The sequence below is a fragment of the Myotis davidii genome, unplaced genomic scaffold, assembly GCF_000327345.1.
Source record: "Myotis davidii unplaced genomic scaffold, ASM32734v1 scaffold168, whole genome shotgun sequence".
NCBI lineage: Eukaryota > Metazoa > Chordata > Mammalia > Chiroptera > Vespertilionidae > Myotis > Myotis davidii.
In genome coordinates this window covers 6408937-6432059 of record NW_006383016.1, presented here as the reverse complement: position 1 = coordinate 6432059, position 23123 = coordinate 6408937, and the positions used below count along the sequence as shown (strand labels likewise).

General features: G+C 38.1%; 1 long non-coding RNA gene and 1 pseudogene across 1 annotated transcript; both read left to right on the top strand.

Annotated features, from left to right (window-relative positions):
- Nucleotides 1-2592: 2592 nt before the first annotated feature.
- LOC102762619 lies at nucleotides 2593-3362 on the top strand (annotated as a pseudogene).
- Nucleotides 3363-11707: 8345 nt separating this feature from the next.
- Nucleotides 11708-22632, top strand: LOC107181689. The gene is made up of 3 exons (XR_001512375.1): nucleotides 11708-11801; nucleotides 12618-12620; nucleotides 22623-22632. It is a non-coding gene; the product is annotated as an uncharacterized LOC107181689 (long non-coding RNA).
- The last annotated feature ends 491 nt before the right edge of the window (nucleotides 22633-23123 follow it).

The window sequence follows — 23123 nt, the reverse complement described above, 5'->3', positions numbered from 1 at the left end:
TAGTTCACAATCTCTTACCTGCAATCCAGTTTGAAAATGGAAAGTGTAAGATTGGCACTAAAACCTGACTTGAATAAATGTGAGGCTGTTTACAGTCTTTATGCTTCCATTTTGTGTTAATGTTCATACATTTTAATGTAGAAATATTATGAAGTATAGAATGCTGAATCAGTTTCTGTTATTACATGATATACAGTAAATTAACTTTTCTAAAATATGAAAACTTCTAAATTCTGTAACACATCTAATTCCAGAGGAATGTGGAATGCTTTATCTTGATATGTTCAATTTTTGACCTCTGTATCTAGTCATATTTAATGTCTAACTCCCTATTTGATTTTTTGATCAAACATATAATGTAAAATTATAACTATTTTGTGAGTGCATACATCATTAAGTTCTTTTTTAGTAATGATGAGGTTGATTCTGCCATATTTCTTGAGCAAAAGAAACAGCCATTGATTGCAACAAAAGTTTTATGTGTTGAAGGGAAAAAATTGTATTGGAATGAAGTTGACTAGAGCTTGGTTTTACTCAACCATATTTAAAAAGCTGACACAGATTCTGAAAAGTAGATTGGAATACTTTGTCTTCATTTCACCTAACTGCAGGCCACTGGGAAGTTATATAACTGAATATCCGGGTAGACATAATGATCAGATTATATACATAAGCTATTCAGTTACATATTAACTGCTGGTGGTGATTATTTTAAATTGCAATATACTCACTATGATGTTTGTGTGTGTGTGTGTGTGTGTTTAATAAAGACAACTCTATTGTCAAAAGCTACATTAATGTAAGTAGTCTCTGAAGAAAATATGATTTGGAAACTTCTAGTTAAATATAGCAGATTGAACATGCATACTTTTCTGTCCTCTTGCCAGAAACTTATCAAAATCATAATGAAAGGATATAAGAGAGCAAAGTAGAACCAGAAAGTAAACTAAGAAACAAGTATTCATGGAGTCCAGGAAACAATGCAACCAAAGAGAGAAGAAGTGAAGGTATTTGGTTTAGAGAGAGCAATCAATCCAGATTGAAACAAGAAGCTCTGGGAGGGAGGAGAAAAAGAACTAAATGAAATGGAGGTAAGCAAGCTACCAGATACAGAGTTCAAAACAATTGTTATAAGGATGATCAAGGAAATTAGAACTTCAACCAAGAGAAAGCAACCATAAAAAAAGGACAGAGACCATACAAAGAACTAGTCAGAAATGAAGAATATCTGAAATGAAGAATACACCAGAAGTAATCAACATTAGGCTAGGATGAAGCAGAGGACTGGATCAGAGATTTGGAAGAGAAGGTAACAGAAAACACCCAATCAGAGAAGCAAAATGAAAAAATAATTTTTAAAATGAGGAGAGCCTAAGGGACCTCTGGGACAACATCAAGCGTAGCAATATCCAAATCATAAGGGGTACCTGAAGGAGAAGAGAGAGAGCAGGGACTTGAGAACCTATTTCAAGAAATAATGACTGAAAGAAACTTTGGAGGGAGGACTTCAAGAGAAAAAAACAAAACACTCAAAAGTAATAGATTATTTGATGCCCATAAAAATTGATGAGTTTTGACAAGTCTGTTATAGCATTTGGAGAAAAAATAGCCAGAAGTATATAAACCAGTGTTAAATCAATGAAATTAACAACTTTAGGGAAAACAAAAAGGTTAGTGAGAGGGGAAACATAATCAGAATATAACTGTTGCCCAGCCAGCGTGGCTCAGTGATTGCGTGTTGACCTATGAACCTGGAGATCACATTTTGATTCCTGATCAGGGCATATGCCTGGGTTGCAGGCTCAATCCCCATTGGGGGCATGCAGGAGGCAGCTGATCAATGATTCTCTCTCATCAGTGATGTTTCTGACTCTCCCTCTTCCTCTCTGAAATCAATGAAATAATAATTTTTTAAAAAGAATATAACTGTTGTCTTAATAGTAAAAAATATTTACTAATTATTGCTCTAAGTAAAAATTTTGATATACTATATTGGTAAATGAGGAAGATATATGTGTACTTTTTTTGAAAGAGATGAGATGGTATAAGATAGCTCAATCGTTATTCATATCGTCCATAATAGGAAATCAATAGGTAACATTAAAAATATGTATTTATAATTTGAAAATATGTACTTAATTACTGAAAAGTGGTTACTTTGAGCTGCAGGATTTGGTGTGGGGGGTGGAGAGACATGGGAATGGAATGGGGAGCCCTTTAATAGTGTTCAATTTTTATATCATTTGCATGTATTACATAGATAAACATTAAAATTAATTTTAATAGATACCTTAAAAGAAAACAACATGTGGTTTGAGGAAATACTCTCAAATTGTTATTTCACATCCAAAACAGTTAACAGATACATGTGTGATTTTTTTTAAAAGACTTCTCAAATCTAAATATTCTTGTTAAGTTGTTACTTTTGGGAATGCTAAAGCTAACGTTCTCAAAAACTCAGTTCTATGCGATCAATTCCAATCAAACCATGAAAAAACAAAACAAAACGAAACGAAACAAAACAGGGGTTGCCGCCACCGCTGCCGCCATGGGGCCAGCCCCTCGGGTTTCAGCGCGGCTGGGTGATCTAGAATGGGAGACAAGCCAATTTGGGAGCAGACTGGATCCAGCTTCATGCAACACGACTACCAGTTATTTGATAACGACAGAACCCAACGAGGCACAGTTTACATGGACGCATCATGGCGCACGCGGGAGGGACAGCAGTTCCAAGGGAAGGCTGCCACTGTGGAGAAGCGGTCTAGCCTTCCGTTCCAGAAATCCAGCCCAGCACCGGGGCACAGGCCCACCAGCCCGCGCCAGGTGGCTGCATCCTCAGCATGGCTGTGGGCCAGCTCAAGGCCGATGAAGACCCCATCATGGGGTTCCACCAGCTGTTCCTATTGAAGAACATCAATGATGCTTGGGTTTGCACCAATGACATGTTCAGGCTTGCCCTGCACAACTTCGGCTGACCTCCTCCCAGCCAGGCACTCCTGCTGTTTCCTCCTCCCTCCGCTTCCAGATACACACTCCTCCCGATGCTCCAAATAGCATACACAAGTGAGCAGGACCGGGGTGGGGGTGGGCGCAGTGCGCTGCTGCTACCTAGGTTCTGTGCATGATGTTTGGACGCTAGACTAGTTACAGCTGACAGAAGTTTGTGTTGTACCAGCGCATGCCTTTCCAAGACTTAAGTAATGCAAAAGCTTGTCTTTTTTTTTTTTTTTTAAATCTACTAACAAGTTGCTCTAGTAACCCAAAAAAGTGAAGGAGAAAGCAGCTGCCTCACCGTCCAGATATTGATTTGTTCAGATGTTTCAATGCCTCATGATACAATAAAACCACAAAAATTTTCTTAAAAGTAAACAAAAAAACAGGTTATAACAATGGAGGAAATAACTTACATATTTCGGCTTTTATTCCACCTCTTTGATTTCTTAGTGGCAAAGTACAGTAGAGGCAATATTCCTGGGTTTGAATAATATGATATGTGATCTTGGGCTAGTAGCTTAACTTCTCTAAGCACTGGTCTCTTCTCTAAAATCAGGTAAGAGTCTCCATCTCTTAGGGTAGTTGTGAGAATGAAATGAAATGAAATATATTACTTAGCAAAATGTTTACAATGTCACAAGCATTTATTAAATTTACTACTGTTACTCTTTATTTCCCCTTTTCATTTTCCCTAGAAAAAAAGGGGGGGGGCAGTATTTAGCTCTGTTAATATGTTGCCTTCTACCACTGGGTAATTAGCCTATTTTTTTAACTTGTTCCATTAAATAATTATCTTGTTATCTCTAGCTACATTCATTTATATAAACAAATGATTTATGGGCCATTATATGCTCTACAACTGAACTAATTTCTTAATGTGTCTTTATTATATATTATGCAATAACTGGTTACTAGTTTCTAATGTTCTGAGGGAGTAAATTTAGTAGTAATTATAATCATGTCAGACTTTCTTTTGTCAAGTTTAAATTGGCATATATATAAAATCTGATTAAACCTTTGATGAAGTGTGGCTAATTTATTACCCCCATTTGGCAGATGAGCAAACTGAGGTTTGAAGACAGTATATAATTAGTTACAGGCTATGTAGTTTATGTCTTTAAGAGGTATTTCATTCTGTTCTAAGTATAATACATTATATGCCTCAGTTCATTGTAACTTTATTTTAGCACTGTCATAGGTACTGATGAATAAGTAGTGAAACAAAGTTTCAAAACTTGAATATATAGTCAGTAATAACTTTATGCCACAAATTGGATGGCATTTTTAAATCCTAAATAACAGCGGGGCTACCCTTGGTTGCTTCCAGGTCAGTAAAGCTTTTCCCCAAGGATTGCTCTGATTGGTTTATTTATGTATTTATTAATTCAATAACTACCAAGTGCTGTCTGTGTGTTAGGCACATGGCTTGGTGCTGGATATCCATAGATGGAAAGGTATGGATATATTCCCAGAAATTGAATTGCTGGACCATATTGTAGTTCTGTTTTTAATTTTGAGTAACCTCCACACTGTTTTCCATAATGCCTGTACCAATTTAAAATCCCACCAACAATGCAAAAGGGTTCCCTTTTCTCCACATCCATGCCAGCATTTATTATCTCTTGGCTTTATGATGATGGGAATTTTAACAGGCATGAGGTGATATCTCATGATGGCTTTAAGAATTTTTAAAACAGAATTAAGAAAGAATATTTGATGGAAATTTGAAATATTTGCTTCACTTGGAAGTAGATCAGAAATCAACTTGAGGTCTAAATGACATACAAGTACGAGACAAAGATGGTGTTTGCAGGATTACTAGGAGGCTAAAGTTAATCACCTCTTAGAACTTTATCTGTGTACCCCATTGGTTTGAAACTTCTTTGAGAGTAATCTTAGGCCTCTTTATTTTCCTTCCATAGAAAACACTAAATGAATACTCAAATGAATTAAATGAACACCAAACATGATGAATTTGAGGTCTGAAATTCTTGGAATGAACTCTAATTTAAATTTTTATTGGGGTCTAATAATTCTTATTCATACCACTTTAAAAGAATATACTTTATTGTTTTTTTAGAGAGAGAGAGAGAGAGAGATCAAGAGGAGAGGAGAAGAGAGGGGAAAGGGGGGGAGAGAGAGAGAGACAGACAGACATTGATAGGCTGCCTCCTGCACATACCCTGACTGGGGATTCCACCAGAAATCTGAGTATGTGCCCTGACCAGGAATGAAACCCAACACCTTTTGCTGTACAGGATGACAATCCAACCAGTACAGCTATACCTGCTAGGGTTCCATGCCACTTTTAACTATCACTTCTGGGTAGTTTGTTAGAAGATCAGACTTTAAATTAATTTGCAACATTCGATAGGGTTTATCATGTTCTTTAGAAAACAACTTAATAAAACAATGGAATTGTGAATAAGATATGCTGGGTGAACTATGATGATATATTTTTAAAAATAATCATTCATTGTAAAATAATGGGTTGGAGGAACACATGGAATCGTTTTTGTAAGGCAGACTGTAATTACTGTGTTTCTTTTGGAGTACTAAATATTGGACATAAAATAGGAAGAAATTAATATTCAAAATACATAGTGTCTTTGGTTCTTTTAAAATTATGATTTTTTGTGTGTGTATGTGTGGCTCCTATAGCACTTGGAAATCATATACATTTCAATCCCAGGAATAGTGGTATTGCCAAAGCAAAACATCTATTTACATATAAATATCTTCATTCAGGATGACTGAATATCTTCCTCATTTATAATGAAGTGGCAACAACTACAACAATCAAATTCTAAGACATAGATACTAGATTAAGGTGACTGGGCATATCTCAGGATCAAGAAGCAATATTTCAAAAAATTCAGCCTGGTCCCAATGGATAATCCTTCTTAAAGCTATTTTGAATTACTGCCAGGTCTCTGGCTATGATTTTGCAATCCCAGCCAAATAACTCAGAAGACCTTTGGAGGAGACTATCGGAACTTTCTGCCTCATCCAATGACGCAGAGGGAGTGTTGATCTGTTTTCACTACACCATCCATCTTTTGTTGAGAGACCAATAGTTTGAACTTATAAAGTGACCCATAGAAGTCAATGAACGTTGTGGTTTCACATTAACCACAATATTGTCATTTCACATGGAATGCACAATTTCATCACAATCCACTTTAACCCTTTTATGTTCTCAAAGCAGCAGGAAGCCAGCTTATGTGGGCAGGTAACTGGCTGTTGACTTTGACTTATGTACATTGTGTCATGCTCTTCTCATTAAACTTGAAATATCTTGAAAAGCCAAATTAGACCATTTAAAAACTGAGCATGATTTATTCTGGAGACGTTTATTTTAAAATTTAAAGTAATTTATTAATTTATCTTTTGACAAACATCATTTAAAAATCATTCTCACTACCAGTTTGGCACAATATGTTATTTTCCTCCTCACATGAATTTTTTTTAAAAAAATATTTTTATTGATTTCAGAGAGGAATGGAGAGGGAGAGAGATAGAAACATCAATGATGAGAGAGAATCATTGATCGGCTGCCTCCTGCATGCCCCCTACTGGAACTCGAGCCCACAACCTGGGCATGTGCCCTTGGCTGGATTAGAACCAGGACCCTTCAGTCCACAGCTCAATGCTCTATCTACTGAGCCAAACCGGCTAGGGCCTCACATGCATTTTTGTATCCTCCATTTTTGACCCTTTACCTGCCCCATCGATGAAGAAGCAAGATTCCATAAAACTTAAAGGACTAAAAGCATCTCAAATCATATAAGCAAGAGGAAGTATTAGTACAGCTGATTTTCATGAAGTTTACAATAGTTCAATTAATGCATGCAATTAATTACTAATTTTTTAAAAGACTCCATAAATCTTTGATTTCTATACGTGATGCTGTAGAAGGAATGGTAAATAGCCTGATTGGAAAAAGAATTTTTTTCACGTTGAATTAAGTTCATTTTTACAGAGTATAAGAAAAAATAATAAATTGAAGAATCTATCAAGATTGTCCATTTAGTATTAATGCTTATTAGTATTGGTTTTGTATTATATTCAATCACTGTTACATGTTAAGAGTCTAAAACATCTGAGGTTAATTACTAGTTAAGGATCTACCATCTGATCCATTAGTGTAGCTGATAAGAAGGTGATCAGATACAGGGTTTAAATTAGGCATCCCTAGCATCACCAAAGTGATCAGGAACGTGGATTTTCTTAAGCGAGGATGAAGATCTTTTGGGGACTGTAAGTGCAATTAGTGTCAGCAAGTTCACCAAAGAACCAAAAATAATGTAGTCTCATCCCCCTGAGGATGTAGAGGGATGTTTGTGGAGAGCATGGTCACTGTAGAATTGAGGCCACAAATATCATCACTATATAGTACATTAGGGTGTAAGCAAAGGCAGTGGCCCTATTCCACTAACTCCAGCCTGACGTTAGAGCTGCATTCAGCCAATAAATTTTTATTCAATCCCTACTATGTGCTATGTGTGGGAAATGCAAGAGGAAATAACAGCAAAAACAACTAGTTGTTATCAGACCTGGCTTATATTTTTGACAAATAAAATTCTGATTACTTGTTGAAATGAAAGACAACGCACTAGGATTAGAAAATTCAGATTCAAATTCTATGCCCTTAGTCTGCAATCTCTTGTTATGTAACATTGGGTAAGTGATGAAATTCTTCAAATGTTTTGAATCTGTGAAACAGACATAATATTTTCTACCTCATAAGGCTGTGAGGATTCAGTTTAATAATACACATGAAAATGTTCCATATTATATAACCAGTTACTAATTATTGTTCTTTTAGTATTGCTGGTTCCTATGAGACAGAGCAGGATTGTGGTTAAGAGGGCAGGGCTGCCTGGCCGGTGTTGCTCAGTGGTTGAGTGTTGATCCATGAACCAGGAGGTCATGGTTTGATTCCCACTCAGGGCACATGCCCAGGTTTTGGGTTCGATCGCCAGTAGGGGCCATGCAAGAGAAACATTATTGATGTCTTTATCCCTCTCGCCCTCTCCCTCTTTCTGAAATTAGTACAAACATATTTTGTAAAAAAAAAAAAAAAAAGGGGCAGGACTTTCTCAGCTGGATTTTTACTCTGCCACTCACAAATCTGTTGTGAGGATAAAATGAGTTAATATATGTAAAATATTTAGAATAGTGTCTTGCACATAATTAGCACTCAATAAATATTAGTCATTATTATTTATGAAGGAGACTTATATAGTAGAATCTTTCTCTTTTAAATTTCTATTACTTTTTTACACAGACCCTTTATTGCTTAACCAATTCACAGTATTTACTAACCTCTCCCCAGTAACCAGAAGCAGATTTCACAACTAAATATAAACATTTCTAGTAGACAAGACTTGCGTTGTCACAAAAATCAGGGTTGTTATTTGTTGCAGACCTGTTAATAAATGAATAAGGTTGAAAATGACCTCAATAAGTGCATAACTGTCAGACATGAAATGTGAAATATGTTTTACATCTTTCAAAGCTACTTTCTGGATAAACAAATTTGTAAAAATCCTAAGAATGAATATTTAACTCTGACAACTCTTATCAAATGTTAACAATTTCCAGATAAGGTCCAAATCTCTTCAATATATGAAACACTGATGGTATTTTATTCCTTTTGTTTCTTAGTTTCCTTTAATAAACTGTGTATTTAATTGCTCATGATGACTGAAATTCATTTATTAATATTACTAAAATTTATTAGCATTCATGGATGGTTAACTTAATTGGTTCACATTAATCATGATTGGATGCCATTATGGATGTGTGAACTTTGCCCCATTTAACAGTTATGACCTATATTCCCTATCAATTATCTATGTCCTCACAAATACATCACATTCATTACCCTGAGAAAAAGCTATATCTTCAAGGGAAAGGTATTATTTACAGTAAAGATAAAGTGACATAATTAACAGTTGCTACATACGATGGCTTGAAGAACATAGAGGGTTTTTTTTTCTCTTACAACAAGGGCAGCTTGGCTCCCTGAGATCATTCAAAGATCCATCAGTGTTTTCCTTCAGTTTGCACAAGCACCCTGAGAGCATTATTGCCATCGGTCAAAGTTGCCCCCTATCAAGTTTCCTCCCACTGGAACGAGAAAAGAAGACATGAAGCCTGCCCAGTGTCCTAAGGCTGAGGCCAAGTAGTGGCATTTCTCACTTCTCACATTCTATGGCTGCACCTAACCCCAAAGGACACTGGGAAATTTGGTCTAGCTGTGCCCAGAAAAAGAAGGAAAATGGATTTTGCAGTTTCCACTAAATATATTATTTTGTTGATTTGCAGAACTATATCACCAAGATAATCTATTTCAATAAACTTTTTCTTTCATGGATTCACAGCAACTTAAACCTGCTTTCCTATTCTGTTGGATTGCTATTTTGTCATGCTGCGTGCCAAGCAAAACTCGTGGTTGGGAGTGAAGTACTCAATGATTTGGGCTAAGCCTTTTACAAACTACCTATCCTGATTCACCAAACATTAGCCTATCATACTTGGGTTAATTTTATACACCACTCCTATTGTTTTGGGAATGTTTGTCCTGTAGGAGAGCCTCTTCTTTCAAAAGTAAGCCCACCTGGGGATTATGGTAATCTTTGTTCATGATTAAAATTTCTCTGTCCTTGTTGCTTTGTATTTTACCTTTCCCAGTAGCTTAATCCACATGCCATGGTTTTGTGATGAACTCTGAATATGGAATCTGAGAGTCAGTTTCATGAGCCTCATCTGAACGTAAGGCACGTCTCTTTGTTTCACTTAAAATTTCTGCAGTAGCAGTGATTACCTCGCCTTTGGTTTTGTTCACTGAGCAAAGAATTTTCTTTTGAGTTTTTTTCTCCCCTTTCTTTCTTAATTGGTGTGCTCTGGTGGTTGATTTTGTGGATTTTTTTGGGGGGGGGTGGGAGGTGGGGATTGGGAGGTTCAAAGTATTGACCAGTGATTCATAAAACTGATTTTCTTTTTTCCTTGCAATTAAAATAAGCAGTGACATTTAGCTATCTACAAACACTGGCCCTACTGTCCTGAGTGTTAAGATAACTGATTAGTTCCGCAGTCATGGCGAACACCTCCCAGCATTCACCTATAATGGGCCATAAACTTGAAAGCCTTCGAGGCCTCTTTCCTGGTGCCCGGGTGAGGCTTGCAGAGTGGAGGAGGGGCACCAAGCCCAGCGGAGAATGAGTGAGAAACACGGACAGAATCACAGGGGGATGGGGAAAAAAGAACTTAAGAGGATTATGACAAGAAAGGAAGCATTTGGAGTCCTGGGAGGTGATGCCAGTCAGGATCTCTGAGTTGCTAAGAAAAGAGAAAATTTCCCCATCCACATGTAGGCCTTGGGCAAGGAATTTGCGTCCTTCTCAGATCCCTTTCCACCGCCCTCCCTGAGAAGTGATGGCCCTGGGCGGCCAACCCCTCCAAAGAAGGAAGCGTCCTGGGAAAGGTGGCTTTCACTCCATTTTCATGGGGTAGGAAAAGATGATCAGGATACATCTGAGAAGGCAGACCAACATGACTCGGAGTGGAATGTAGAAAATTGCTATTGAACAGTGGCTATTCAATTTAGCGCCTTCTAAGAAGGGCTTTTCCACAAAAAGCCTTGGACTTTCTGAAGGAAGGTCAGGCAACATAGATCATTTAAATGAAGATTTTAATCTTGAAGTGTGTTTTGATCATATTAGATTGTATAGGTCTCTCTCTCCTCCTCCCCATGAACATGTTGCAAATATTCAGTGCTAGACAATTTTGAATTTTTTAAAATTACTAGGCTTGTTGCTGATCACATAATTTTCTCTCATGAGTCTATTTCCAATGCCTATAATTTAAACAAATTGGCAAATATATTTAAAATTCTAAATATATATAGATGCTCTTTGTAGACGTGGGAACTCTATTCTTTTCTTAAATAACGGGAAATTTGCAGATAATTTATTTAAGAATAATGCCAAATGCTTTAATGGAAGCCAATTCATAAATAGTCATGGTATTTTAATGTCCTACAAAATTATTTTGAAGGCCTGAGACAGCAGCAAAGAGATAACTGTTAAACACATCCTTTGATAACAGCAGAGCTTTGCGGTACAGAGAATTCCACAAGTAGCCAACAACTAAAGGAATCCGCAGGGAAAAAAAATCCTTGTTTGTGACCATCACACCAACAGACATGTGTCTGTATGAATGACCATCTTTTCTAGGGTGTTTTTGTTTTGTTTTGTTTTTTTAAATTAGGACTTTATTTTTTTAGAGCAGTGTTTTTTAGGTTCACAGAAAAATTGAGACAAAGGTACAGAGATTTCTCATATACCCCGTGCCCCCACACATGCATATTTTCTCTATTATCAGCATCTCCCACTAGTGTGGCACCTTTGTTAGAATTGATGAACCTGCATTAACACATCATAATCACCCAAAGCCCATAGTTTACATTTACAATTCACTCTTCCAGTCATATAATCTATGAGTTTTGACAAATATATGCACATACAGCAATCACTGTGATATCCTACAAAATATTTTCGTTGTGTAAAAATTCTCTGTGTTAAGACCATTCATCCTTCCTTCCCTTTCCCTCCCCCCTCCCCCTGGAAACCACTGAACTTCTGTCTCCATAGTTTTGGCTTTTCAATAATGCCCTGTTGTTGGGATTATACAATATGTAGCCCTTTCAGGCTGGCTTCTTTCACGTAGTAATATGCATTTACAGTTTCTCCATGTCTTTTCAAGGCTTGATAGCTCATTTCTTTTTAGTGTTGAATAATGTTCCATTGTTTGGATGTACCACAGTGTAGTTATCCATTCACCTACTGAAGGACATCTTGATTGCTTCTAAGTTTTGGCAATTATGAATAAAGCTGCTATAAGCATTCATGTGCAGATTGTTATTGGACATAAGTTTTTAACTCCTTTGGGTAAATCCAAGGAGCATGATGGCTGGATTGTATGGTAACAGTATGGTTAGTTTGTAAGCAACCACCAAACTGTCTTCCAAAGTAGCTGTACATTTCATATTCCTACCAACAATGAGAGTTCTTGTTGCTTTACATCTCATTAGCATTCGGTGTTGTCAGTTTTCTGAATTTCGGCCGTTTAAATAGGTATGTAGTGGTATCTCATTGATGTTTTAATTTGCATTTACCTGATGACATGGAGCATTTTTCATATGCTTCTTTGCCATGTGTATATCTTCTTTGGTTAGGTGTCTGTTAAGGTCCTTGGCCCATTTATTAATTGGGTTGTTCGTTTTCTTATTGTGGAGTTTGAAGAGTTCTGTATATTTTTTGGATAACAGTTCCTTTATCAGTTGTGTCTTTTGCAAATATTTCTTCTTGTCTGTGCTTGTGTTCTCTCAGCATTGTCTCCTGCAGAGAAGTTTTAATTTTAATGACGTTTGTTTATCGATTATTTCTTTCATGGATTGTTCTTTTGGTAGTGTATATAAAAAGTCATCACCATACCCGAAGTCATCTAAGTTTTCTCCTATGTTATCTTCTAGGAGTTTTATAGTTTTGTCTCTTTCTATTTTTTTTAAAATATATTTTATTGATTTTTTTACAGAGAGGAAGGGAGAGCGATAGAGAGTTAGAAACATTGATGAGCGAGAAACATCAATGAGCTGCCTCCTGCGCGCCCCCTACTGGGGATGTGCCTGCAGCCAAGGTACATGCCCTTGACCGGAATCGAGCCTGGGACCCTTGAGTCCGCAGGCTGACGCTCAATCCACTGAGCCAAACCGGTTAGGGCTTGTCTCTTTCTATTGGTTGTAGTATTGGAGTTTATAGTTTTAGGTCTGTAGTCCACTACCAGTGTCTTATGTCCATTGGTTATGCTTATATGCATGCATACAAGTCCTTTGGTTGATCTCTTACCCTCCTACCTCCCGCCCCCGAACCCTCCCCGGCCTTCCCGCTGCAGTTTGACACTCTGTTTGAGGCAGCTCTGCCTCTGTATCTATTATTGGTCAAAAGTTTATAATGGTCTCAATTATCCATGAATGAGTGAGATCATGTGGTATTTTTCCTTCATTGACTGGCTTATTTCACTTAGCATATTTTTTTATTTTTCTCTAATTTATTTCACTTAGCATATGCCCTCAAGGTCTATCCATGTTGTCACCAGTGGTAAAATTTCTTTTTTTCCTCCCCAGTTTCTTTTTTTTAAAAAAAAATCTTTATTGTTGAGATTATTACAGATGTCCCTCTCTCCCCTCCCCCAACCCCCCATTGCCTCCAGTGGGGACCCGCACCCTGATCCAGGACCCCCTTCAGGGCAAACCAGCCGGCTCCCACCCTTGCACCAGGCCTCTATCCTATATAATAAAAGGGTAATATGCAAATTGACCCTAACAGCAGAGCAACTGGGAATCACTGGTCACTAGGACACACGCTGACCACCAGGGGGCAGATGCTCAATGCAGGAGATGCCCTCTGGTGGTCAGTGTGCTCCCACATGGGGGAGCTCTGCTCAGCCACAAGCCAGGCTGATGGCTGCCAGCACAGGGGTGATGGTGGGAGGCTCTCCTGCCTCCTCAGCAGTGCTAAGGATGTCCAACTGCAGCTTAGGTCTGCTCCCCGCTGGCAAGTGGGCTTCCTCCAAGGGCTGCTGGGCTGCGAGAGGGATGTCTGATTGCCAGCTTAGGCCCAATACCCTGGAGAGCAGGCCTAAGCCAGCAGGTGGTCATCTCCTGAGTGGTCCCAGACTGCGAGAGGGCACAGGCTGGGGTGAGGGACCCCCCCCACCCCAAGTGCACAAATATTTGTGCACCGGGCTTCTAGTATGCATATAATATCTTTGTTTAATCTTTTCCCACCCCCTACCCACTTCCCTCTGACAATCGTCAGTCTGTTCCATTTCCATGCCTCTGATTCTGTTTTATTCACCAGTTTATTCTGTTCATTAGATTTCTTATTCATTTATTTTGATTTTTAGATTCAGTTGTTGATAGGTGTGTATTTGTTGCCATTTTGTTGAGTGGTCATCTATCAAATCCCTGTTGGCACCTACTTAATGGTCTGCACTACACTTGTATACTAATAACATGCGGGTAATAAGGCATGACAGTGCTGGTTCAGGGAGGCCCTTGATTACAAATTTATCAACTTGGTTGCAGTAGTTGTAGCCACAGGACATTGTCATCAGTGCATTGTACTTGATCAGCACTGAGGCTGAGGGTTTCAGCTGAGGTTGGAGATGGAACAAGGAGCACTTCTAGCTCTTCCCATGGTGGGATCTGGCCCCAGCCTCTCACTTTTCTCATTTTATCTTGTATAATTTCGTCCTGGCTCACTCTGCTCTCGCCTCACCACCTTACTTCTGCTCCTTAAATGGGCAAGCTACTTTGCACTAGCTGTTTGCAGTAATCTCAGATTTTCCAGTGCAGAACTCACTTCAGCCCATCAAGAAATCCAACTCTAAAGTCACCTTCTCAGAAAGGTCTTCTGTAACTAGTGTGGCAGTTCCATCTCTCATCCCCAGTTATGATAAAATTACTCTTTTATTTTTTTCATAACATTAGTCACTCTCTAGAAAGTATCTCTATTATCCTTTTTTTCCTTTGATGGCATCCCCTATGAGATGTAAGCGTCAAGAGAGCTGGAACTTAGTAGGAACCTGATAAGTGTCTGTTTAATGAATGAATGAAAAGAATTCCCATCCAGAGCAAACCTTTTTAACCCTATCCTTGCTTTTCTCAGCCATCACATTGGACCTTCCATGCCCAATAATTCATTGGACCTTCCATGCCCTTCCATTCATTTTTCAGACACAAATCTAAATTTAAACAGGTGTAATGTAAACAGACTCTGATCCTTCTTCAGATGAGGAGTCACAAGTCCAGCCCTGGGTTCTGTAGACCCTTCTCCTCATCAGGATAGAGTCTTGTAGGCTGTTCTGAGATCTGAGATTCTGTATTCCCAATTGACCTTGAGACTCTTCACTGGTCCTAGGTCACAGTTATGCCCTCCTCTATTGGTCCTAGGTGTCAGGACTTTTTGCTGCTTGTTTTCTAACCACTTCTCTCTCTCTCCCAATCTCTCTGAAGCCCTGCCCTTTGCAAGGATGTCCAGTTCCACATGAACAAAATGCCTAGATGACAACCATCTGCCATCCACTGGCTCTCTCTCCTTCCTAACAATCTCTGCTCCCCTTCCCCATCCCTACCCAGTTTAATTATGCTTAGCAGTCCAGAAAGTGCCCATAGGCTGGGGAAAAGCAATGCTATTACTCAAGGCTGCTCAGGATTGCTTGCCCTTTGGAGAGAAGAAAAACAGCAAAGCTTGAAGTTCTTGCTTTACTTTCAGAGTAAGCATTTCTTGTGTTGTATATATTTTATTTTATGAGCAGTGAATACATGCAGCATTGATATGATCAGAAAAGTCTAACAAATTGACATTGGGATTTCTGATGTCTCTCCCTCTCGCTTCCTTTTTGTTTATGCTTGTACCTTAAGAATCTAAATGTAGGAATTCTGATAACTTTCCTAAAATCCAACTGGTCTTGATAATCATGCCCTTTGTGGACTACATGCTCTATGGCATCTGGTGCCAGCAGGTGGGAGGGAAGAAGGTAAATTTAAGGTATATATTCTATCTCCCTTGCTGCTGAGTTTCCATCCAGGCCACAGCTCTTGCCTCAAGGATTTCCACAACTACAGCTGCTCCTTCTGGGCCCTAGTACCTGCTCTCCCTCTTTCCCCATCAGGTCTAAAGGAGGGCATAGTACTCCACTGTTACTACCCTGCCTCATCCATTGGTTCCTCTTTTCCTGCACCACTATAAATGGTCACTTTATAAGCCTTTTCCAGTGATCTTTACAAATGAGTCAGTTGTTCTGCTGAGACCCTGATTACATGGGATATGAATTAGGATAAAAGTATTAGTGTATTGGGCATTATATATGTGTAAACATTTATAAGACAATAGGACTAGATGAAGTGTTCTTAGACATGACACCAAAAGCACAATCCATATAAGAAAAAAAGTAATAAATTGGGCTTCCTCAAAAACTTTTGCTCAATGAAATACCCTGTTGAGAGGATAAACAGACAAACTTCAAGTGCAACAAAGACATTAGTAGACTATTTGTTAACCATACCCAAGGGCAAAGCCACAACACCACTTTACTATTAGTCATATGTCATTGCTAAGCTGTGTCAATAATTGTTAAATTGGCAAAATAGCTAAAATCAAGATCCCAATATTCTCTATGGGAATAGTTTATTTTCAATTGTTGTTTAACTTAAAAACTTAAACTTTTACAAAATGGGTTTTTCATATATTATCTCTTTGTGGAAGCATTTCTAAGAAAGAATATGAAATCTATAGAAAAATTTCTTACTCTACAAATGTAAAATTTCTACTTTAAAATGCTAGTTATTTGCTCCTTCAGAATATTCAAACTTGTACAGAGACTTCACCTATCATCCAGGAGCCCTGAGCACACTTTCAGAGAGTTACTAAAGAGATGTCACCGTTCAGTTTAACGCCCCTCTGCATGGTGAAATCAGGGTTCTCTACACCCCGAGAAACTAACTCTCCACCCAGCTGTAATCTTCTCTTGGGTCATAGCTGTTGTGGTTGCCAGCTTTGATACTTCTCTTCTGTGATGGTCAAAACCACAGCTCTTACAAATATGCTATGAAGAGTTGTACACAGGAGTGGCAGATACACCAACTGAGCAGTGTGGGGTATGAGAGAGGCTCTAGCTGGTACCAATTCGTTCTCATTCAAGGTGACAAGCTTCTCGCATTGGTTACTAATCCAGGGAACTTGATGTTTGAACAAGGTAGAAGATGGGCAACATTTCAGATATCTCATCAATTCAACTAAAAAGGGGAGACACCAGTCTGATTTCATTAAACCTTAGAAATATATGCAGTACTTCTTCAAAAGCTAATGTAATATTTCAATATAACTTTTCAAAAACTCATAGGAAAATATGAATAGCATTTCAGGCACTTTTATATGCTACTTTCATGTAAAAAATTCCTTGAAAATTTTTAGAAAGACCAAAAAAAATGTTCTCAAAGACTGGGGTGCAAGGTTTGCCTGCACTGCCATGTTCAGGAATGCTCCTTCAGTGTTTTATGCTAATGTGCTTTCCAAAATATGTTAAATATTTCCTTTGCAATCTTTATCTTGTCTTCTGGAGACACATGAATTCCTCTTTTTTATATACTCATGTTTTAAATAACATCCAAGTTATAAATAACATAGTTTATAAGTGAACAAACAACCCAAAACTTAATAAGAGTTGCTATCTTCTCATTTTATAGATTAAAGAGATGACATAGTGGAAGGATACCTGGATTTGGATAGAGGCATCTTTGTCACCTGTGTGACTCAGTAAGTCTTGGTTTTCTTACTAGTAAAATCTACCAGGTTATAGATTTCTGGAAGAATGAATGAAATCTTAACTGTGGAAGTGATTTGCAATGTAAAAGACTTACATTAGGACTAACTCAATGATCGAAGTTAGTGGTACTAACAGAGATTGGATTTAGGTCTTCCCAAATGTGGTTCATTGATTTATCCTGTAGATTTGTTCCATATTTAATTTTCTTGCTCATCTTTTAACATTTTCTAAAGCTGGTTTGAGGATAGCGAGTATAGTTTTCTACAACGTGACATAAAGAGTACCAGAGCAAGATTATATCTGTCACAGATGAAAATACTCTATTTATGTGTCAGAGTAATCTTTCATTGGTTTATGGACCCAAAATTCTCCAGGGGGACTCACAAATCCCCATAATGTCTCTAGGTGCCAGGTTTTTCATTTGGAGCTCTGATTTAGTTGACAGATGTGTAAAAGCCTCATGTAGCCAAATGACTCTACAGTCAGTACAAAGTTGACAATACTGAAGACTGGTATCCCAGCTAAGATTCACTGGGACCTCCAGCCAGACTATGGTTTTCAAATCTCATACTAGAGATTAATGTTATTTTATGCTAATGCCAATGCTTTGCTCCCCAATGCTGTATCTTTAAAATATCACATGTCTTCCCAATGTAACAGGAAATCAGAAGAGATCAATAACTGCATTGAGTTCATTAGAGGGGACAACTGTGTGGGGAAAACTGTTTTTTGAAGAGTCACACACAAATTAGACCGGGGAAAAGTTTTTATTTATAATAATAAAAATATAAACTCTTAAAAGATAAAAATTTGTTGGCTGTTAAATACTGAATCTCCAGTTGTGCCCTGTCACTAATAAATAGATTTGCCTACAGTCTTGCAGACAGTAATGGGTAGAGCTAGAATTAAAATCCAGGTCTTCTGGTGAACCCAGTTTGAGTACTCTTTCTACTATTACTATCCCTTAGATAAAAATGTTAATTGCATGTTAGTAAGATAGATTTGGTAAGCACAGAGATTATAATAATGCCCATAGGAGGATATTAAATATTAAGAAGTCGTGTTAGTAAGAATCAATAGGAGACAGACACTATATATATGAGAGAGAGATTATAAAGAATTGGCTCACACAGCCATGGAGGCTGCGAAGGCACAGGGTCTGCAGTCAGCAAGCTGTAGAACCAGGAGAGCTGAAGGTGTAGTTTCAGTCCAAGTCCAAGAGCCTGACAACCAGGTGAACCAGCCCAAGTCTGAGTCTGAAGGCAGGAAAAGACCCCAAAGTCCCAGTTTGAAGACAGTAGGGCAGAAAGAGCAAATTCTCTCTGCCTCCTCCTCCTGGTCTATTGAGGCCTTCAGTGGATTGGCTAAGGCCGGCCCACATCCGGGAGGGCAATCTGCTTAACTCGGTCTACCGATTCAAATGCTAAAATCAGACATTCTCACAGTCACACTCAGAATAATGTTCAATCAAATATTTGGGCACCCAGATGTATTTAAATTAACCACCATCAAAGTGGGAAAATTCCTGAGTTTTTGTTTTAGATTTCATAATGTTGATAATGACCTCCACATATTTTGCATTCCTATCTTTTGCTCTTTGCATAATTTCAGGTTATTATAAAATTCTATTATTTTTAATAAATGATATTAGCTATTTTTTTGGTGACAAGAACAAATAAAAAGTTTCAATTTGTAGTGCACACACTCTGTATCAAACATATGTGAGGATGTAGAGCAAAGACATCTGACCTTACATAGAGTAGACGTTTTCTATTTATAAATTTTTAAATGGTATCTCCCAGTCACTTTCAAATCCCTGAGTTTTAATAAACCCCTCTGAGGTAAAAAATTACCTCCAAAGGCCAAGTAGATAATGTAAATGAGGTAAGCATTTTGGAGTGAGTAACAGAGCAGCGGGGACTATGGTAAACTGGAAAAGAGAGCATGTGCCCTGTCTGTAGGGGGTGGTCTACAATCAATCCAGTCCCGTGTTGCCATATGAGAATGCAAGTCCAGGATTGCAAGTTCATGATTTTTTTAAAAAAGAATTTGAAGTGCTGTGTTTTTATTTTTAAATTTAAAGTCGTAACTAGTTCTAGTTTAAAAAGAAAATGCTCAAACTAAACTAAACATGCCTGCCATTGTATCTGACCTGTGGGTCTTCAGTTTTTGAGATCCAATCTGAAGCATTTCATTTCCTCCTATAAAATTATTTCATGACAAGTAGAAGGCAACAGAACACACTTGAGAGAGCAGATGCTTCAATCAGCCAGGCTCAGTCTTTAATGCTCCTCTCCATAAGCATGGGTCTCAAGATCTCTAAAGCAAACTTTGGATGAAAATTCTAAGTGTCTCCTCTATTTGGAATATGCTGAGTTAACCCTTGTTGATTTGGAGGATCCTTTTCTGTTTTTTTTTCTATTATCGCCCAGTGCCCCAGGGTCACTCTCTGAAAAAACAACCAAAGAGGTTGATTCTTTAATGGTAGAATTTCAGTTGCTATTTGGCCATAAATGGAAGGGTTTTGCACAGAGGGCAGGCAGGCACTGCCAACTGCAGCAATACATATGGCTGATTTGGTTAAGGTAAAAGCATGGCCTTGAAATAGTTTGTATTTCATTAACAAACAGGTGGGTTTTTTGTTTGTTTGTTTTTACCAAAATACTCTATTTACAATTTATTTTTTGCAAGGATAAAACCAATGTCTTAGGAAAGGATGGTAAAAAATTTACAATATAATTTAGCATCATAGGAAATTCTGCTTCTAGAATATTCTATCATGTTGTGTGTGTGTGTGCGCTTGCGCCCGCGCGCCTACATATATTTCTATCTAGGGTTATTACTCTTCCCCTTAATAGCTAGTTTGATGCAAAAACTATGTAACAATTTATCATGAATGCTGAAAACTGTTCTTAGGTTAAATCCAACAGTCTCTACTGTATTTATGACTTTATAAAAGCTATTGTGTAATTTTACTGTGAGATCATTTGTGTAAAAGCTTGTCTCCAATGGTGGCTGCCAGCAGTCCTATCACTGTACATGCATGCTGTTCCTTCCATCCAAGGGTGGAGTCTTGTTTCCATTCCTCTTGGATATGGGCAGTCCATGTGATTTGCATTGACCAACAGAATATAGCAGAAGAGTCTGAGCCAGTTTTGGGAGTAGCTCATTAGAGACCCAACAATTTCTGCTTCGGTCGTCTTGGAAACCAGATGCCATGTCGAGTAGCTCAGGCTAGCTTACTGAATGGGGAGGGACCACGAAAGAGTGAGATGCCCATGGGGGAAGACTGGGATGCAGACCTTGGTGGATAATTCAGCCTCATAGGGCTCCCAGCTGAATGCAGCGATGTAAGTCAAATCTGCTGACAACATGTGGAGCACAAGTCCAGCCAATCCACAGAATTGTAAGAAAAAAGTCAATCATTTTTTCTTAAGTCACGATGTTTTGGGATGGCAGGTTATCGAGATAAATAACCCAAACAACCTGCTTGTTACTAATGCTCATGTCTTGGCATCTTCCACAGACTTTCTGAGTCAGTGGGTTTAGATGAGGCCCAAGGATCTGCTGTTTTAACAAGATCCTGGAGTAATTCACATGCCAGGTAGTATTTCCAGAACCACTGCTCAGGACCATTACTTTGAAGCACACCCAGTGGGTGCTCAAGAAATTTGTTGTCAAGTATTAAGACAATTTTAGAATTTTTGTTTATAGATTTTCTTAGTCTAAAAATTATAAAGACATTAAGCTTGACTATTCATAGCCTGTATATTAAGTGGTCACTTGATTCACAGGGCATACTATTTTTCTAATAAAGGGGACCTTCTAACACAAGGAGGAGTTACCATTATCTTCTTTCATTTTTTTCAGAGCACCGCAGTTTACATGTATGCCTCTTAAGCAGACTTAGAGTGTCCTATCCTAAATAGTAGGATCTTCACAATGTTTAGCGCTAAGATGGGGACTGACCATGGCCATCTCACGCCTTACGGAAGTTCAGTAGTTATTCTGAGACAAAACACTTGGAGGAGTTGTCAAACTAAAGATAAACTGCATTTTTCTTTCACAAATACAAGGTTCCAAGTTTGCTGACCTTTCTGTGAGAGGTAACTATAACTAGATGCTATCTGTAGAAAATGAACACACACACACACACACACACACACACACACACACACAGCCATTTATTCTGTGCCAACAAAAAAAGAAGCAGTTTTCACAGTTAGTGAACAATTTCTTTCTTTCTTTTTTTGAAGGAGTATCTATAAAACAGACACTGGGACATGTTTTCACTGTTACTGCATAAAATGTGTGTTACATAAGAAAATTCTTATCTTGGCATACTTAAAAAAATTAAAAACCAAATTTGAAAATCTGTTTTAAAATCAACTTGAGAGTTTCCATGTCTGTGAACACATTTGTGATTGGTTTGCAACAACTGATGGAAATTAGAGATGATGGGAATTTACTGGCTGAATTTTGCCGAAATCTTCGTATGATTTTTGAGTGGGATTGAAAAGTGAGCATCATGATTTAGTAAGCGCTGCCAAATGATGCACTTCTCCCCTTTGGGATCTACATATGTTTCTGAGAAGTCTTTTATTATAAAAACTATGCAGCGAAAGAAACTGAATTTAGAAGCAGACTTTCAAATCCTGTCACAAGACTTTGAAAAGTTGAAGCATATTATTATGTTAATAATTTAATTGTTATGCCTTCAGTGAGAATCATGTTTTAAAAAATACTATTGACTGCCCTAGCCAGTTTGGCTCAGTGAATAGAGAGTCAGCCTGCGGACTGAAGGGTCCTGGGTTCAATTCCAGTCAAGGGCACATGCTGGGGTTGCAGGCTTGATCCCCAGTGTGGGCATGCAGGAGGCAGCCAATCAATGATTCTCTCTCATCACTGATGTTTCTATCTCTCTTCCTCTCTGAAATCAATAAAAATATATTTTAAAAATTCTACTGACCAATAAAATATTTTATTCTTCATTATCTTAGTCTATAAAATTTCCTGATTTTGTTTTAAATGTATATAATATGATAGTATGTGTATGAAATTTAAAAGTAAATATAAGACTATTGGCAGTTCACACTTGAACGTTTTTTATTGATGGAATGTGCAATCCAAAAAATATTGGAACCCAAAGTTCTGGAATATCAAGGATATTCTATAGTATCTCCCAGGCATTCTATTGTGTGGGAACTAGTGTATTTCTGATTAATGAAAAGTCTGAAGAGCTGGAACATAATTTTAGGCCTTTCATAGGTAAGAGAGTAGGGTCCTGGCTTAGACTTATCTTCTGGCAGACCACTTGCACTTACCACTTCTAGAGTCTACTTTAAAATAACACAGATATGCATATATGGTACTGCATGAGAATTCTATTTAGCATATACTGCAAGTAATGACACATTTCTGAGTAGGTCAGCTACTTCTATGGTTTAGAATTGATGTTCCATTCTCTATCTTGAAAGTAGAATTAAGGGACAATAAAAATTGACAAAACTGACTTTTTATTCTCTCTCTCTCTCTCATTGCCTGGGTTGCAGGCTTGATCCTTAATAGGGAGTGTGCAGGATGCAGCCAGATAATGTTTCGCCTCCCTCTCCCTCTCCCTCTCCCTCTCTCCCTCTCTCTCTCTCCCTCTCTCCTGATGTTGGGGAAAGCATTATCTGGGAGAAGCTAAACTTCCTCCTGCAGAGTTTCCCAGTCATTTGAGCCTTCAGGAA